The 12,003-nt window shown below is 33.9% G+C and overlaps 20 non-coding genes and 30 pseudogenes across 20 annotated transcripts; all 50 read left to right on the top strand.

The window, feature by feature from the left end:
• The first annotated feature begins 13 nt into the window (after window positions 1-13).
• LOC149723230 (5S ribosomal RNA) lies at window positions 14-132 on the top strand (annotated as a pseudogene).
• A 99-nt stretch (window positions 133-231) lies between these two features.
• On the top strand, window positions 232-350 carry LOC149723229 (5S ribosomal RNA). The gene has a single exon (XR_016387076.1). It is a non-coding gene; the product is annotated as a 5S ribosomal RNA (ribosomal RNA).
• Window positions 351-449: 99 nt separating this feature from the next.
• On the top strand, window positions 450-568 carry LOC149723228 (5S ribosomal RNA). Its single transcript, XR_016387047.1, has one exon. It is a non-coding gene; the product is annotated as a 5S ribosomal RNA (ribosomal RNA).
• Window positions 569-668: 100 nt separating this feature from the next.
• LOC149723227 (5S ribosomal RNA) lies at window positions 669-777 on the top strand (annotated as a pseudogene).
• A 100-nt stretch (window positions 778-877) lies between these two features.
• LOC149723226 (5S ribosomal RNA) lies at window positions 878-996 on the top strand (annotated as a pseudogene).
• A 308-nt stretch (window positions 997-1,304) lies between these two features.
• LOC149723225 (5S ribosomal RNA) lies at window positions 1,305-1,423 on the top strand. Its single transcript, XR_016387046.1, has one exon. It is a non-coding gene; the product is annotated as a 5S ribosomal RNA (ribosomal RNA).
• A 100-nt stretch (window positions 1,424-1,523) lies between these two features.
• Window positions 1,524-1,652, top strand: LOC149723224 (5S ribosomal RNA; annotated as a pseudogene).
• A 99-nt stretch (window positions 1,653-1,751) lies between these two features.
• Window positions 1,752-1,860, top strand: LOC149723223 (5S ribosomal RNA; annotated as a pseudogene).
• Window positions 1,861-2,168: 308 nt separating this feature from the next.
• LOC149723222 (5S ribosomal RNA) lies at window positions 2,169-2,287 on the top strand. Its single transcript, XR_016387045.1, has one exon. It is a non-coding gene; the product is annotated as a 5S ribosomal RNA (ribosomal RNA).
• A 100-nt stretch (window positions 2,288-2,387) lies between these two features.
• On the top strand, window positions 2,388-2,506 carry LOC149723221 (5S ribosomal RNA). The gene has a single exon (XR_016387044.1). It is a non-coding gene; the product is annotated as a 5S ribosomal RNA (ribosomal RNA).
• Window positions 2,507-2,606: 100 nt separating this feature from the next.
• On the top strand, window positions 2,607-2,725 carry LOC149723220 (5S ribosomal RNA). Its single transcript, XR_016387042.1, has one exon. It is a non-coding gene; the product is annotated as a 5S ribosomal RNA (ribosomal RNA).
• A 99-nt stretch (window positions 2,726-2,824) lies between these two features.
• LOC149723219 (5S ribosomal RNA) lies at window positions 2,825-2,943 on the top strand. Its single transcript, XR_016387085.1, has one exon. It is a non-coding gene; the product is annotated as a 5S ribosomal RNA (ribosomal RNA).
• A 100-nt stretch (window positions 2,944-3,043) lies between these two features.
• Window positions 3,044-3,152, top strand: LOC149723218 (5S ribosomal RNA; annotated as a pseudogene).
• Window positions 3,153-3,251: 99 nt separating this feature from the next.
• LOC149723217 (5S ribosomal RNA) lies at window positions 3,252-3,370 on the top strand (annotated as a pseudogene).
• A 99-nt stretch (window positions 3,371-3,469) lies between these two features.
• Window positions 3,470-3,588, top strand: LOC149723216 (5S ribosomal RNA). Its single transcript, XR_016387041.1, has one exon. It is a non-coding gene; the product is annotated as a 5S ribosomal RNA (ribosomal RNA).
• A 100-nt stretch (window positions 3,589-3,688) lies between these two features.
• LOC149723215 (5S ribosomal RNA) lies at window positions 3,689-3,797 on the top strand (annotated as a pseudogene).
• Window positions 3,798-4,105: 308 nt separating this feature from the next.
• Window positions 4,106-4,224, top strand: LOC149723214 (5S ribosomal RNA). The gene has a single exon (XR_016387040.1). It is a non-coding gene; the product is annotated as a 5S ribosomal RNA (ribosomal RNA).
• A 100-nt stretch (window positions 4,225-4,324) lies between these two features.
• LOC149723213 (5S ribosomal RNA) lies at window positions 4,325-4,443 on the top strand. Its single transcript, XR_016387039.1, has one exon. It is a non-coding gene; the product is annotated as a 5S ribosomal RNA (ribosomal RNA).
• A 99-nt stretch (window positions 4,444-4,542) lies between these two features.
• On the top strand, window positions 4,543-4,651 carry LOC149723212 (5S ribosomal RNA; annotated as a pseudogene).
• Window positions 4,652-4,958: 307 nt separating this feature from the next.
• On the top strand, window positions 4,959-5,067 carry LOC149723211 (5S ribosomal RNA; annotated as a pseudogene).
• A 100-nt stretch (window positions 5,068-5,167) lies between these two features.
• LOC149723210 (5S ribosomal RNA) lies at window positions 5,168-5,286 on the top strand. The gene has a single exon (XR_016387038.1). It is a non-coding gene; the product is annotated as a 5S ribosomal RNA (ribosomal RNA).
• A 99-nt stretch (window positions 5,287-5,385) lies between these two features.
• Window positions 5,386-5,504, top strand: LOC149723209 (5S ribosomal RNA). The gene has a single exon (XR_016387037.1). It is a non-coding gene; the product is annotated as a 5S ribosomal RNA (ribosomal RNA).
• A 100-nt stretch (window positions 5,505-5,604) lies between these two features.
• On the top strand, window positions 5,605-5,713 carry LOC149723208 (5S ribosomal RNA; annotated as a pseudogene).
• Window positions 5,714-5,813: 100 nt separating this feature from the next.
• On the top strand, window positions 5,814-5,932 carry LOC149723207 (5S ribosomal RNA; annotated as a pseudogene).
• Window positions 5,933-6,240: 308 nt separating this feature from the next.
• LOC149723206 (5S ribosomal RNA) lies at window positions 6,241-6,359 on the top strand. The gene has a single exon (XR_016387036.1). It is a non-coding gene; the product is annotated as a 5S ribosomal RNA (ribosomal RNA).
• Window positions 6,360-6,459: 100 nt separating this feature from the next.
• LOC149723205 (5S ribosomal RNA) lies at window positions 6,460-6,588 on the top strand (annotated as a pseudogene).
• A 99-nt stretch (window positions 6,589-6,687) lies between these two features.
• Window positions 6,688-6,796, top strand: LOC149723204 (5S ribosomal RNA; annotated as a pseudogene).
• Window positions 6,797-7,104: 308 nt separating this feature from the next.
• On the top strand, window positions 7,105-7,223 carry LOC149723203 (5S ribosomal RNA). The gene has a single exon (XR_016387035.1). It is a non-coding gene; the product is annotated as a 5S ribosomal RNA (ribosomal RNA).
• A 100-nt stretch (window positions 7,224-7,323) lies between these two features.
• On the top strand, window positions 7,324-7,442 carry LOC149723202 (5S ribosomal RNA; annotated as a pseudogene).
• A 98-nt stretch (window positions 7,443-7,540) lies between these two features.
• LOC149723201 (5S ribosomal RNA) lies at window positions 7,541-7,653 on the top strand (annotated as a pseudogene).
• A 100-nt stretch (window positions 7,654-7,753) lies between these two features.
• Window positions 7,754-7,862, top strand: LOC149723200 (5S ribosomal RNA; annotated as a pseudogene).
• Window positions 7,863-7,961: 99 nt separating this feature from the next.
• On the top strand, window positions 7,962-8,080 carry LOC149723199 (5S ribosomal RNA; annotated as a pseudogene).
• A 99-nt stretch (window positions 8,081-8,179) lies between these two features.
• Window positions 8,180-8,298, top strand: LOC149723198 (5S ribosomal RNA). The gene has a single exon (XR_016387034.1). It is a non-coding gene; the product is annotated as a 5S ribosomal RNA (ribosomal RNA).
• A 99-nt stretch (window positions 8,299-8,397) lies between these two features.
• LOC149723197 (5S ribosomal RNA) lies at window positions 8,398-8,506 on the top strand (annotated as a pseudogene).
• Window positions 8,507-8,606: 100 nt separating this feature from the next.
• Window positions 8,607-8,715, top strand: LOC149723196 (5S ribosomal RNA; annotated as a pseudogene).
• A 99-nt stretch (window positions 8,716-8,814) lies between these two features.
• On the top strand, window positions 8,815-8,934 carry LOC149723195 (5S ribosomal RNA; annotated as a pseudogene).
• Window positions 8,935-9,031: 97 nt separating this feature from the next.
• LOC149723194 (5S ribosomal RNA) lies at window positions 9,032-9,150 on the top strand. The gene has a single exon (XR_016387033.1). It is a non-coding gene; the product is annotated as a 5S ribosomal RNA (ribosomal RNA).
• Window positions 9,151-9,250: 100 nt separating this feature from the next.
• Window positions 9,251-9,369, top strand: LOC149723193 (5S ribosomal RNA). The gene has a single exon (XR_016387031.1). It is a non-coding gene; the product is annotated as a 5S ribosomal RNA (ribosomal RNA).
• A 99-nt stretch (window positions 9,370-9,468) lies between these two features.
• LOC149723192 (5S ribosomal RNA) lies at window positions 9,469-9,587 on the top strand (annotated as a pseudogene).
• A 98-nt stretch (window positions 9,588-9,685) lies between these two features.
• Window positions 9,686-9,804, top strand: LOC149723191 (5S ribosomal RNA). The gene has a single exon (XR_016387030.1). It is a non-coding gene; the product is annotated as a 5S ribosomal RNA (ribosomal RNA).
• Window positions 9,805-9,904: 100 nt separating this feature from the next.
• Window positions 9,905-10,013, top strand: LOC149723190 (5S ribosomal RNA; annotated as a pseudogene).
• A 98-nt stretch (window positions 10,014-10,111) lies between these two features.
• Window positions 10,112-10,230, top strand: LOC149723189 (5S ribosomal RNA; annotated as a pseudogene).
• A 99-nt stretch (window positions 10,231-10,329) lies between these two features.
• On the top strand, window positions 10,330-10,448 carry LOC149723188 (5S ribosomal RNA). Its single transcript, XR_016387065.1, has one exon. It is a non-coding gene; the product is annotated as a 5S ribosomal RNA (ribosomal RNA).
• A 100-nt stretch (window positions 10,449-10,548) lies between these two features.
• Window positions 10,549-10,666, top strand: LOC149723187 (5S ribosomal RNA; annotated as a pseudogene).
• A 100-nt stretch (window positions 10,667-10,766) lies between these two features.
• LOC149723186 (5S ribosomal RNA) lies at window positions 10,767-10,875 on the top strand (annotated as a pseudogene).
• Window positions 10,876-10,975: 100 nt separating this feature from the next.
• On the top strand, window positions 10,976-11,094 carry LOC149723185 (5S ribosomal RNA; annotated as a pseudogene).
• Window positions 11,095-11,193: 99 nt separating this feature from the next.
• On the top strand, window positions 11,194-11,312 carry LOC149723184 (5S ribosomal RNA; annotated as a pseudogene).
• A 100-nt stretch (window positions 11,313-11,412) lies between these two features.
• LOC149723183 (5S ribosomal RNA) lies at window positions 11,413-11,531 on the top strand (annotated as a pseudogene).
• A 100-nt stretch (window positions 11,532-11,631) lies between these two features.
• On the top strand, window positions 11,632-11,750 carry LOC149723182 (5S ribosomal RNA; annotated as a pseudogene).
• A 99-nt stretch (window positions 11,751-11,849) lies between these two features.
• Window positions 11,850-11,968, top strand: LOC149723181 (5S ribosomal RNA). Its single transcript, XR_016387029.1, has one exon. It is a non-coding gene; the product is annotated as a 5S ribosomal RNA (ribosomal RNA).
• Window positions 11,969-12,003: the final 35 nt, after the last annotated feature.

Here is a 12,003-nt window from a genome sequence, read left to right as displayed (position 1 = left end):
AGAACATAATTCTGCCTAACTACATACCAGATTGAAAGTACCCGATCTCGTCCGATCTCGGAAGTCAAGCAATCTCGGGTTCAGTTAGTACTTGAATGGGTGACCGTCTGGGAATACTGAATGAGTTAGGCAATGATTATGAAACAAAATTTTCAAAAATACGCTTTTGGTATAAAATGATTTTTTAATTTACGTTAACAACATATTAATCAAGATTCAATACATAATTCTGCCTATCTCCATACCAGATTGAAAGTACCCGATCTCGTCCGATCTCGGAAGTCAAGCAATCTCGGGTTCAGTTAGTACTTGAATGGGTGACCGTCTGGGAATACTTAATGAGTTAGGCAATGATTATAAAACAAAATTTTCAAAAATACGCTTTTGGTATGAAATGATTTTTTAATTTACCTTAAAAATATATTAATCAAGATTCAAAACATAATTCTGCCTATCTCCATACCAGATTGAAAGTACCCGATCTCGTCCGATCTCGGAAGTCAAGCAATCTCGGGTTCAGTTAGTACTTGAATGGGTGACCGTCTGGGAATACTGAATGAGTTAGGCAATGACTATAAAACAAAATTTTCAAAAATACGCTTTTGGTATGAAATGATTTTTTTAATTTACGTTAACAATATATTAATCAAGATTCAAAACATAATTCTGCCTATCTCCATACCAGATTAAAAGTACCCGATCTCGGAAGTCAAGCAATCTCGGGTTCAGTTAGTACTTGAATGGGTGACCGTCTGGGAATACTGAATGAGTTAGGCAATGATTATAAAACAAAATTTTCAAAAATACGCTTTTGGTATAAAATGATTTTTTTAATTTAGGTTAACAATATATTAATCAAGATTCAAAACATAATTCTGCCTATCTCCATACCAGATTGAAAGTACCCGATCTCTTCCGATCTCGGAAGTCAAGCAATCTCGGGTTCAGTTAGTACTTGAATGGGTGACCGTCCGGGAATACTGAATGAGTTAGGCAATGATTATAAAACAAAATTTTCAAAAATACGCTTTTGGTATAAAATGATTTTTTTAATTTAGGTTAACAATATATTAATCAAGATTCAAAACATAATTCTGCCTATCTCCATACCAGATTAAAAGTACCCGATCTCGGAAGTCAAGCAATCTCGGGTTCAGTTAGTACTTGAAAGGGTGACCGTCTGGGAATACTGAATGAGTTAGGCAATGATTAAAAAACAAAATTTTCAAAAATACGCTTTTGGTATAAAATGATTTTTTAATTTACCTTAATAATATATTAGTCAAGATTCAATAAAGTATTCTGCCTATCTCCATACCAGATTGAAAGTACCCGATCTCGTCCGATCTCGGAAGTCAAGCAATCTCGGGTTCAGTTAGTACTTGAATGGGTGACCGTCTGGGAATACTGAATGAGTTAGGCAATGATTATAAAACAAAATTTTCAAAAATACGCTTTTGGTATAAAATGATTTTTTAAATTTACGTTAACAATATATTAACCAAGATTCAATACGTTATTCTGCCTATCTCCATACCAGATTGAAAGTACCCGATCTCGTCCGATCTCGTCCGATCTCGGAAGTCAAGCAATCTCGGGTTCAGTTAGTACTTGAATGGGTGACCGTCTGGGAATACTGAATGAGTTAGGCAATGATTATAAAACAAAATTTTCAAAAATACGCTTTTGGTATGAAATGATTTTTTAATTTACGTTAACAATATATTAATCAAGATTCAAAACATAATTCTGCCTATCTCCATACCAGATTAAAAGTACCCGATCTCGGAAGTCAAGCAATCTCGGGTTCAGTTAGTACTTGAATGGGTGACCGTCTGGGAATACTGAATGAGTTAGGCAATGATTATAAAACAAAATTTTCAAAAATACGCTTTTGGTATAAAATGATTTTTTTAATTTAGGTTAACAATATATTAATCAAGATTCAAAACATAATTCTGCCTATCTCCATACCAGATTAAAAGTACCCGATCTCGGAAGTCAAGCAATCTCGGGTTCAGTTAGTACTTGAAAGGGTGACCGTCTGGGAATACTGAATGAGTTAGGCAATGATTAAAAAACAAAATTTTCAAAAATACGCTTTTGGTATAAAATGATTTTTTAATTTACCTTAATAATATATTAGTCAAGATTCAATAAAGTATTCTGCCTATCTCCATACCAGATTGAAAGTACCCGATCTCGTCCGATCTCGGAAGTCAAGCAATCTCGGGTTCAGTTAGTACTTGAATGGGTGACCGTCTGGGAATACTGAATGAGTTAGGCAATGATTATAAAACAAAATTTTCAAAAATACGCTTTTGGTATAAAATGATTTTTTAAATTTACGTTAACAATATATTAACCAAGATTCAATACGTTATTCTGCCTATCTCCATACCAGATTGAAAGTACCCGATCTCGTCCGATCTCGGAAGTCAAGCAATCTCGGGTTCAGTTAGTACTTGAATGGGTGACCGTCTGGGAATACTGAATGAGTTAGGCAATGATTATAAAACAATATTTTCAAAAATACGCTTTTGGTATAAAATGATTTTTTAAATTTACGTTAACAATATATTAACCAAGATTCAATACGTTATTCTGCCTATCTCCATACCAGATTGAAAGTACCCGATCTCGTCCGATCTCGGAAGTCAAGCAATCTCGGGTTCAGTTAGTACTTGAATGGGTGACCGTCTGGGAATACTGAATGAGTTAGGCAATGATTATAAAACAATATTTTCAAAAATACGCTTTTGGTATAAAATGATTTTTTAATTTACCTTAACAATATATTAGTCAAGATTCAAAACATAACTCTGCCTATCTCCATACCGGATTGAAAGTACCCGATCTCGTCCGATCTCGGAAGTCAAGCAATCTCGGGTTCAGTTAGTACTTGAATGGGTGACCGTCTGGGAATACTGAATGAGTTAGGCAATGACTATAAAACAAAATTTTCAAAAATACGCTTTTGGTATGAAATGATTTTTTTAATTTACGTTAACAATATATTAATCAAGATTCAGAACATAATTCTGCCTATCTCCATACCAGATTAAAAGTACCCGATCTCGGAAGTCAAGCAATCTCGGGTTCAGTTAGTACTTGAATGGGTGACCGTCTGGGAATACTGAATGAGTTAGGCAATGATTATAAAAGTAAATTTTCAAAAATACGCTTTTGGTATAAAATGAATTTTTAATTTACGTTAACTATATATTAATCAAGATTCAGAACATACTTCTGCCTAACTACATACCAGATTGAAAGTACCCGATCTCGTCCGATCTCGGAAGTCAAGCAATCTCGGGTTCAGTTAGTACTTGAATGGGTGACCGTCTGGGAATACTTAATGAGTTAGGCAATGATTATAAAACAAAATTTTCAAAAATACGCTTTTGGTATGAAATGACTTTTTAATTTACCTTAAAAATATATTAATCAAGATTCAAAACATAATTCTGCCTATCTCCATACCAGATTGAAAGTACCCGATCTCGTCCGATCTCGGAAGTCAAGCAATCTCGGGTTCAGTTAGTACTTGAATGGGTGACCGTCTGGGAATACTGAATGAGTTAGGCAATGACTATAAAACAAAATTTTCAAAAATACGCTTTTGGTATGAAATGATTTTTTTAATTTACGTTAACAATATATTAATCAAGATTCAAAACATAATTCTGCCTATCTCCATACCAGATTAAAAGTACCCGATCTCGGAAGTCAAGCAATCTCGGGTTCAGTTAGTACTTGAATGGGTGACCGTCTGGGAATACTGAATGAGTTAGGCAATGATTATAAAACAAAATTTTCAAAAATACGCTTTTGGTATAAAATGATTTTTTTAATTTAGGTTAACAATATATTAATCAAGATTCAAAACATAATTCTGCCTATCTCCATACCAGATTAAAAGTACCCGATCTCGGAAGTCAAGCAATCTCGGGTTCAGTTAGTACTTGAAAGGGTGACCGTCTGGGAATACTGAATGAGTTAGGCAATGATTAAAAAACAAAATTTTCAAAAATACGCTTTTGGTATAAAATGATTTTTTAATTTACCTTAATAATATATTAGTCAAGATTCAATAAAGTATTCTGCCTATCTCCATACCAGATTGAAAGTACCCGATCTCGTCCGATCTCGGAAGTCAAGCAATCTCGGGTTCAGTTAGTACTTGAATGGGTGACCGTCTGGGAATACTGAATGAGTTAGGCAATGATTATAAAACAAAATTTTCAAAAATACGCTTTTGGTATAAAATGATTTTTTAAATTTACGTTAACAATATATTAACCAAGATTCAATACGTTATTCTGCCTATCTCCATACCAGATTGAAAGTACCCGATCTCGTCCGATCTCGGAAGTCAAGCAATCTCGGGTTCAGTTAGTACTTGAATGGGTGACCGTCTGGGAATACTGAATGAGTTAGGCAATGATTATAAAACAAAATTTTCAAAAATACGCTTTTGGTATGAAATGATTTTTTAATTTACGTTAACAATATATTAATCAAGATTCAAAACATAATTCTGCCTATCTCCATACCAGATTAAAAGTACCCGATCTCGGAAGTCAAGCAATCTCGGGTTCAGTTAGTACTTGAATGGGTGACCGTCTGGGAATACTGAATGAGTTAGGCAATGATTATAAAACAAAATTTCAAAAATACGCTTTTGGTATAAAATGATTTTTTTAATTTAGGTTAACAATATATTAATCAAGATTCAAAACATAATTCTGCCTATCTCCATACCAGATTAAAAGTACCCGATCTCGGAAGTCAAGCAATCTCGGGTTCAGTTAGTACTTGAAAGGGTGACCGTCTGGGAATACTGAATGAGTTAGGCAATGATTAAAAAACAAAATTTTCAAAAATACGCTTTTGGTATAAAAGGATTTTTTAATTTACCTTAATAATATATTAGTCAAGATTCAATAAAGTATTCTGCCTATCTCCATACCAGATTGAAAGTACCCGATCTCGGAAGTCAAGCAATCTCGGGTTCAGTTAGTACTTGAATGGGTGACCGTCTGGGAATACTGAATGAGTTAGGCAATGATTATAAAACAAAATTTTCAAAAATACGCTTTTGGTATAAAATGATTTTTTAAATTTACGTTAACAATATATTAACCAAGATTCAATACGTTATTCTGCCTATCTCCATACCAGATTGAAAGTACCCGATCTCGTCCGATCTCGGAAGTCAAGCAATCTCGGGTTCAGTTAGTACTTGAATGGGTGACCGTCTGGGAATACTGAATGAGTTAGGCAATGATTATAAAACAATATTTTCAAAAATACGCTTTTGGTATAAAATGATTTTTTAATTTACCTTAACAATATATTAGTCAAGATTCAAAACATAACTCTGCCTATCTCCATACCAGATTGAAAGTACCCGATCTCGTCCGATCTCGGAAGTCAAGCAATCTCGGGTTCAGTTAGTACTTGAATGGGTGACCGTCTGGGAATACTGAATGAGTTAGGCAATGACTATAAAACAAAATTTTCAAAAATACGCTTTTGGTATGAAATGATTTTTTTAATTTACGTTAACAATATATTAATCAAGATTCAAAACATAATTCTGCCTATCTCCATACCAGATTAAAAGTACCCGATCTCGGAAGTCAAGCAATCTCGGGTTCAGTTAGTACTTGAATGGGTGACCGTCTGGGAATACTGAATGAGTTAGGCAATGATTATAAAACAAAATTTTTAAAAATACGCTTTTGGTATAAAATGATTTTTTTAATTTAGGTTAACAATATATTAATCAAGATTCAAAACATAATTCTGCCTATCTCCATACCAGATTGAAAGTACCCGATCTCTTCCGATCTCGGAAGTCAAGCAATCTCGGGTTCAGTTAGTACTTGAATGGGTGACCGTCCGGGAATACTGAATGAGTTAGGCAATGATTATAAAACAAAATTTTCAAAAATACGCTTTTGGTATAAAATGATTTTTTTAATTTAGGTTAACAATATATTAATCAAGATTCAAAACATAATTCTGCCTATCTCCATACCAGATTAAAAGTACCCGATCTCGGAAGTCAAGCAATCTCGGGTTCAGTTAGTACTTGAAAGGGTGACCGTCTGGGAATACTGAATGAGTTAGGCAATGATTAAAAAACAAAATTTTCAAAAATACGCTTTTGGTATAAAATGATTTTTTAATTTACCTTAATAATATATTAGTCAAGATTCAATAAAGTATTCTGCCTATCTCCATACCAGATTGAAAGTACCCGATCTCGTCCGATCTCGGAAGTCAAGCAATCTCGGGTTCAGTTAGTACTTGAATGGGTGACCGTCTGGGAATACTGAATGAGTTAGGCAATGATTATAAAACAAAATTTTCAAAAATACGCTTTTGGTATAAAATGATTTTTTAAATTTACGTTAACAATATATTAACCAAGATTCAATACGTTATTCTGCCTATCTCCATACCAGATTGAAAGTACCCGATCTCGTCCGATCTCGTCCGATCTCGGAAGTCAAGCAATCTCGGGTTCAGTTAGTACTTGAATGGGTGACCGTCTGGGAATACTGAATGAGTTAGGCAATGATTATAAAACAAAATTTTCAAAAATACGCTTTTGGTATGAAATGATTTTTTAATTTACGTTAACAATATATTAATCAAGATTCAAAACATAATTCTGCCTATCTCCATACCAGATTAAAAGTACCCGATCTCGGAAGTCAAGCAATCTCGGGTTCAGTTAGTACTTGAATGGGTGACCGTCTGGGAATACTGAATGAGTTAGGCAATGATTATAAAACAAAATTTTCAAAAATACGCTTTTGGTATAAAATGATTTTTTTAATTTAGGTTAACAATATATTAATCAAGATTCAAAACATAATTCTGCCTATCTCCATACCAGATTAAAAGTACCCGATCTCGGAAGTCAAGCAATCTCGGGTTCAGTTAGTACTTGAAAGGGTGACCGTCTGGGAATACTGAATGAGTTAGGCAATGATTAAAAAACAAAATTTTCAAAAATACGCTTTTGGTATAAAATGATTTTTTAATTTACCTTAATAATATATTAGTCAAGATTCAATAAAGTATTCTGCCTATCTCCATACCAGATTGAAAGTACCCGATCTCGTCCGATCTCGGAAGTCAAGCAATCTCGGGTTCAGTTAGTACTTGAATGGGTGACCGTCTGGGAATACTGAATGAGTTAGGCAATGATTATAAAACAAAATTTTCAAAAATACGCTTTTGGTATAAAATGATTTTTTAAATTTACGTTAACAATATATTAACCAAGATTCAATACGTTATTCTGCCTATCTCCATACCAGATTGAAAGTACCCGATCTCGTCCGATCTCGGAAGTCAAGCAATCTCGGGTTCAGTTAGTACTTGAATGGGTGACCGTCCGGGAATACTGAATGAGTTAGGCAATGATTATAAAACAATATTTTCAAAAATACGCTTTTGGTATAAAATGATTTTTTATTTACCTTAACAATATATTAGTCAAGATTCAAAACATAACTCTGCCTATCTCCATACCGGATTGAAAGTACCCGATCTCGTCCGATCTCGGAAGTCAAGCAATCTCGGGTTCAGTTAGTACTTGAATGGGTGACCGTCTACTGAATGAGTTAGGCAATGACTATAAAACAAAATTTTCAAAAATACGCTTTTGGTATGAAATGATTTTTTTAATTTACGTTAACAATATATTAATCAAGATTCAGAACATAATTCTGCCTATCTCCATACCAGATTAAAAGTACCCGATCTCGGAAGTCAAGCAATCTCGGGTTCAGTTAGTACTTGAATGGGTGACCGTCTGGGAATACTGAATGAGTTAGGCAATGATTATAAAAGTAAATTTTCAAAAATACGCTTTTGGTATAAAATGAATTTTTAATTTACGTTAACTATATATTAATCAAGATTCAGAACATAATTCTGCCTAACTACATACCAGATTGAAAGTACCCGATCTCGTCCGATCTCGGAAGTCAAGCAATCTCGGGTTCAGTTAGTACTTGAATGGGTGACCGTCTGGGAATACTTAATGAGTTAGGCAATGATTATAAAACAAAATTTTCAAAAATACGCTTTTGGTATGAAATGACTTTTTAATTTACCTTAAAAATATATTAATCAAGATTCAAAACATAATTCTGCCTATCTCCATACCAGATTGAAAGTACCCGATCTCGTCCGATCTCGGAAGTCAAGCAATCTCGGGTTCAGTTAGTACTTGAATGGGTGACCGTCTGGGAATACTGAATGAGTTAGGCAATGACTATAAAACAAAATTTTCAAAAATACGCTTTTGGTATGAAATGATTTTTTAATTTACGTTAACAATATATTAATCAAGATTCAAAACATAATTCTGCCTATCTCCATACCAGATTAAAAGTACCCGATCTCGGAAGTCAAGCAATCTCGGGTTCAGTTAGTACTTGAATGGGTGACCGTCTGGGAATACTGAATGAGTTAGGCAATGATTATAAAACAAAATTTTCAAAAATACGCTTTTGGTATAAAATGATTTTTTTAATTTAGGTTAACAATATATTAATCAAGATTCAAAACTTAATTCTGCCTATCTCCATACCAGATTAAAAGTACCCGATCTCGGAAGTCAAGCAATCTCGGGTTCAGTTAGTACTTGAATGGGTGACCGTCTGGGAATACTGAATGAGTTAGGCAATGATTATAAAACAAAATTTTCAAAAATACGCTTTTGGTATAAAATGATTTTTTAATTTAGGTTAACAAAATATTAATCAAGATTCAAAACATAATTCTGCCTATCTCCATACCAGATTGAAAGTACCCGATCTCTTCCGATCTCGGAAGTCAAGCAATCTCGGATTCAGTTAGTACTTGAATGGGTGACCGTCCTGGGAATACTGAATGAGTTAGGCAATGATTAAAACAAAATTTTCAAAAATACGCTTCAGGTATAAAATGATTTTTTAATTTACCTTAACAATATATTAGTCAAGATTCAATAAAGTATTCTGCCTATCTCCATACCAGATTGAAAGTACCCGATCTCGTCCGATCTCGGAAGTCAAGCAATCTCGGGTTCAGTTAGTACTTGAATGGGTGACCGTCTGGGAATACTGAATGAGTTAGGCAATGATTATAAAACAAAATTTTCAAAAATACGCTTTTGGTATAAAATGATTTTTTTAATTTACGTTAACAATATATTAATCAAGATTCAAAACATAACTCTGCCTATCTCCATACCAGATTGAAAGTACCCGATCTCGTCCGATCTCGGAAGTCAAGCAATCTCGGGTTCAGTTAGTACTTGAATGGGTGACCGTCTGGGAATACTGAATGAGTTAGGCAATGATTATAAAACAAAATTTTCAAAAATACGCTTTTGGTATAAAATGATTTTTTAATTTACGTTAACAATATATTAACCAAGATTCAATACGTTATTCTGCCTATCTCCATACCAGATTGAAAGTACCCGATCTCGTCCGATCTCGGAAGTCAAGCAATCTCGGGTTCAGTTAGTACTTAAATGGGTGACCGTCTGGGAATACTGAATGAGTTAGGCAATGATTAAAACAAAATTTTCAAAAATACGCTTTTGGTATAAAATGATTTTTTTAATTTACGTTAACAATATATTAATCAAGATTCAAAACATAACTCTGCCTATCTCCATACCAGATTGAAAGTACCCGATCTCGTCCGATCTCGGAAGTCAAGCAATCTCGGGTTCAGTTAGTACTTGAATGGGTGACCGTCTGGGAATACTGAATGAGTTAGGCAATGACTATAAAACAAAATTTTCAAAAATACGCTTTTGGTATGAAATGATTTTTTTAATTTACGTTAACAATATATTAATCAAGATTCAAAACATAATTCTGCCTATCTCCATACCAGATTAAAAGTACCCGATCTCGGAAGTCAAGCAATCTCGGGTTCAGTTAGTACTTGAATGGGTGACCGTCTGGGAATACTGAATGAGTTAGGCAATGATTATAAAGTAAATTTTCAAAAATACGCTTTTGGTATAAAATGAATTTTTAATTTACGTTAACTATATATTAATCAAGATTCAGAACATAATTCTGCCTAACTACATACCAGATTGAAAGTACCCGATCTCGTCCGATCTCGGAAGTCAAGCAATCTCGGGTTCAGTTAGTACTTGAATGGGTGACCGTCTGGGAATACTGAATGAGTTAGGCAATGATTATGAAACAAAATTTTCAAAAATACGCTTTTGGTATAAAATGATTTTTTAATTTACGTTAACAACATATTAATCAAGATTCAATACATAATTCTGCCTATCTCCATACCAGATTGAAAGTACCCGATCTCGTCCGATCTCGGAAGTCAAGCAATCTCGGGTTCAGTTAGTACTTGAATGGGTGACCGTCTGGGAATACTTAATGAGTTAGGCAATGATTATAAAACAAAATTTTCAAAAAATACGCTTTTGGTATGAAATGATTTTTTAATTTACCTTAAAAATATATTAATCAAGATTCAAAACATAATTCTGCCTATCTCCATACCAGATTGAAAGTACCGATCTCGTCCGATCTCGGAAGTCAAGCAATCTCGGGTTCAGTTAGTACTTGAATGGGTGACCGTCTGGGAATACTGAATGAGTTAGGCAATGACTATAAAACAAAATTTTCAAAAATACGCTTTTGGTATGAAATGATTTTTTTAATTTACGTTAACAATATATTAATCAAGATTCAAAACATAATTCTGCCTATCTCCATACCAGATTAAAAGTACCCGATCTCGGAAGTCAAGCAATCTCGGGTTCAGTTAGTACTTGAATGGGTGACCGTCTGGGAATACTGAATGAGTTAGGCAATGATTATAAAACAAAATTTTCAAAAATACGCTTTTGGTATAAAATGATTTTTTTAATTTAGGTTAACAATATATTAATCAAGATTCAAAACATAATTCTGCCTATCTCCATACCAGATTGAAAGTACCCGATCTCTTCCGATCTCGGAAGTCAAGCAATCTCGGGTTCAGTTAGTACTTGAATGGGTGACCGTCCGGGAATACTGAATGAGTTAGGCAATGATTATAAAACAAAATTTTCAAAAATACGCTTTAGGTATAAAATGATTTTTTAATTTACCTTAACAATATATTAGTCAAGATTCAATAAAGTATTCTGCCTATCTCCATACCAGATTGAAAGTACCCGATCTCGTCCGATCTCGGAAGTCAAGCAATCTCGGGTTCAGTTAGTACTTGAATGGGTGACCGTCTGGGAATACTGAATGAGTTAGGTAATGATTATAAAACAAAATTTTCAAAAATACGCTTTTGGTATAAAATGATTTTTTTAATTTACGTTAACAATATATTAATCAAGATTCAAAACATAACTCTGCCTATCTCCATACCAGATTGAAAGTACCCGATCTCGTCCGATCTCGGAAGTCAAGCAATCTCGGGTTCAGTTAGTAATTGAATGGGTGACCGTCTGGGAATACTGAATGAGTTAGGCAATGATTATAAAACAAAATTTTCAAAAAATACGCTTTTGGTATAAATTGATTTTTTAATTTACCTTAACAATATATTAATCAAGATTCAATAAAGTATTCTGCCTATCTCCATACCAGATTGAAAGTACCCGTTCTCGTCCGATCTCGGAAGTCAAGCATTCTCGGGTTCAGTTAGTACTTGAATGGGTGACCGTCTGGGAATACTGAATGAGTTAGGCAATGATTATGAAACAAAATTTTCAAAAATACGCTTTTGGTATAAAATGATTTTTTAATTTACGTTAACAACATATTAATCAAGATTCAATACATAAGTCTGCCTATCTCCATACCAGATTGAAAGTACCCGATCTCGTCCGATCTCGGAAGTCAAGCAATCTCGGGTTCAGTTAGTACTTGAATGGGTGACCGTCTGGGAATACTGAATGAGTTAGGCAATGACTATAAAACAAAATTTTCAAAAATACGCTTT

The sequence above is a fragment of the Ciona robusta genome, unplaced genomic scaffold, assembly GCF_009617815.1.
Source record: "Ciona robusta unplaced genomic scaffold, ASM961781v2 AP042751.1".
Taxonomy (NCBI): Eukaryota; Metazoa; Chordata; class Ascidiacea; order Phlebobranchia; family Cionidae; genus Ciona; species Ciona robusta.
The sequence above is the reverse complement of the archived record's forward strand: the minus strand, read 5'-3'. Positions and strand labels throughout refer to the sequence as shown.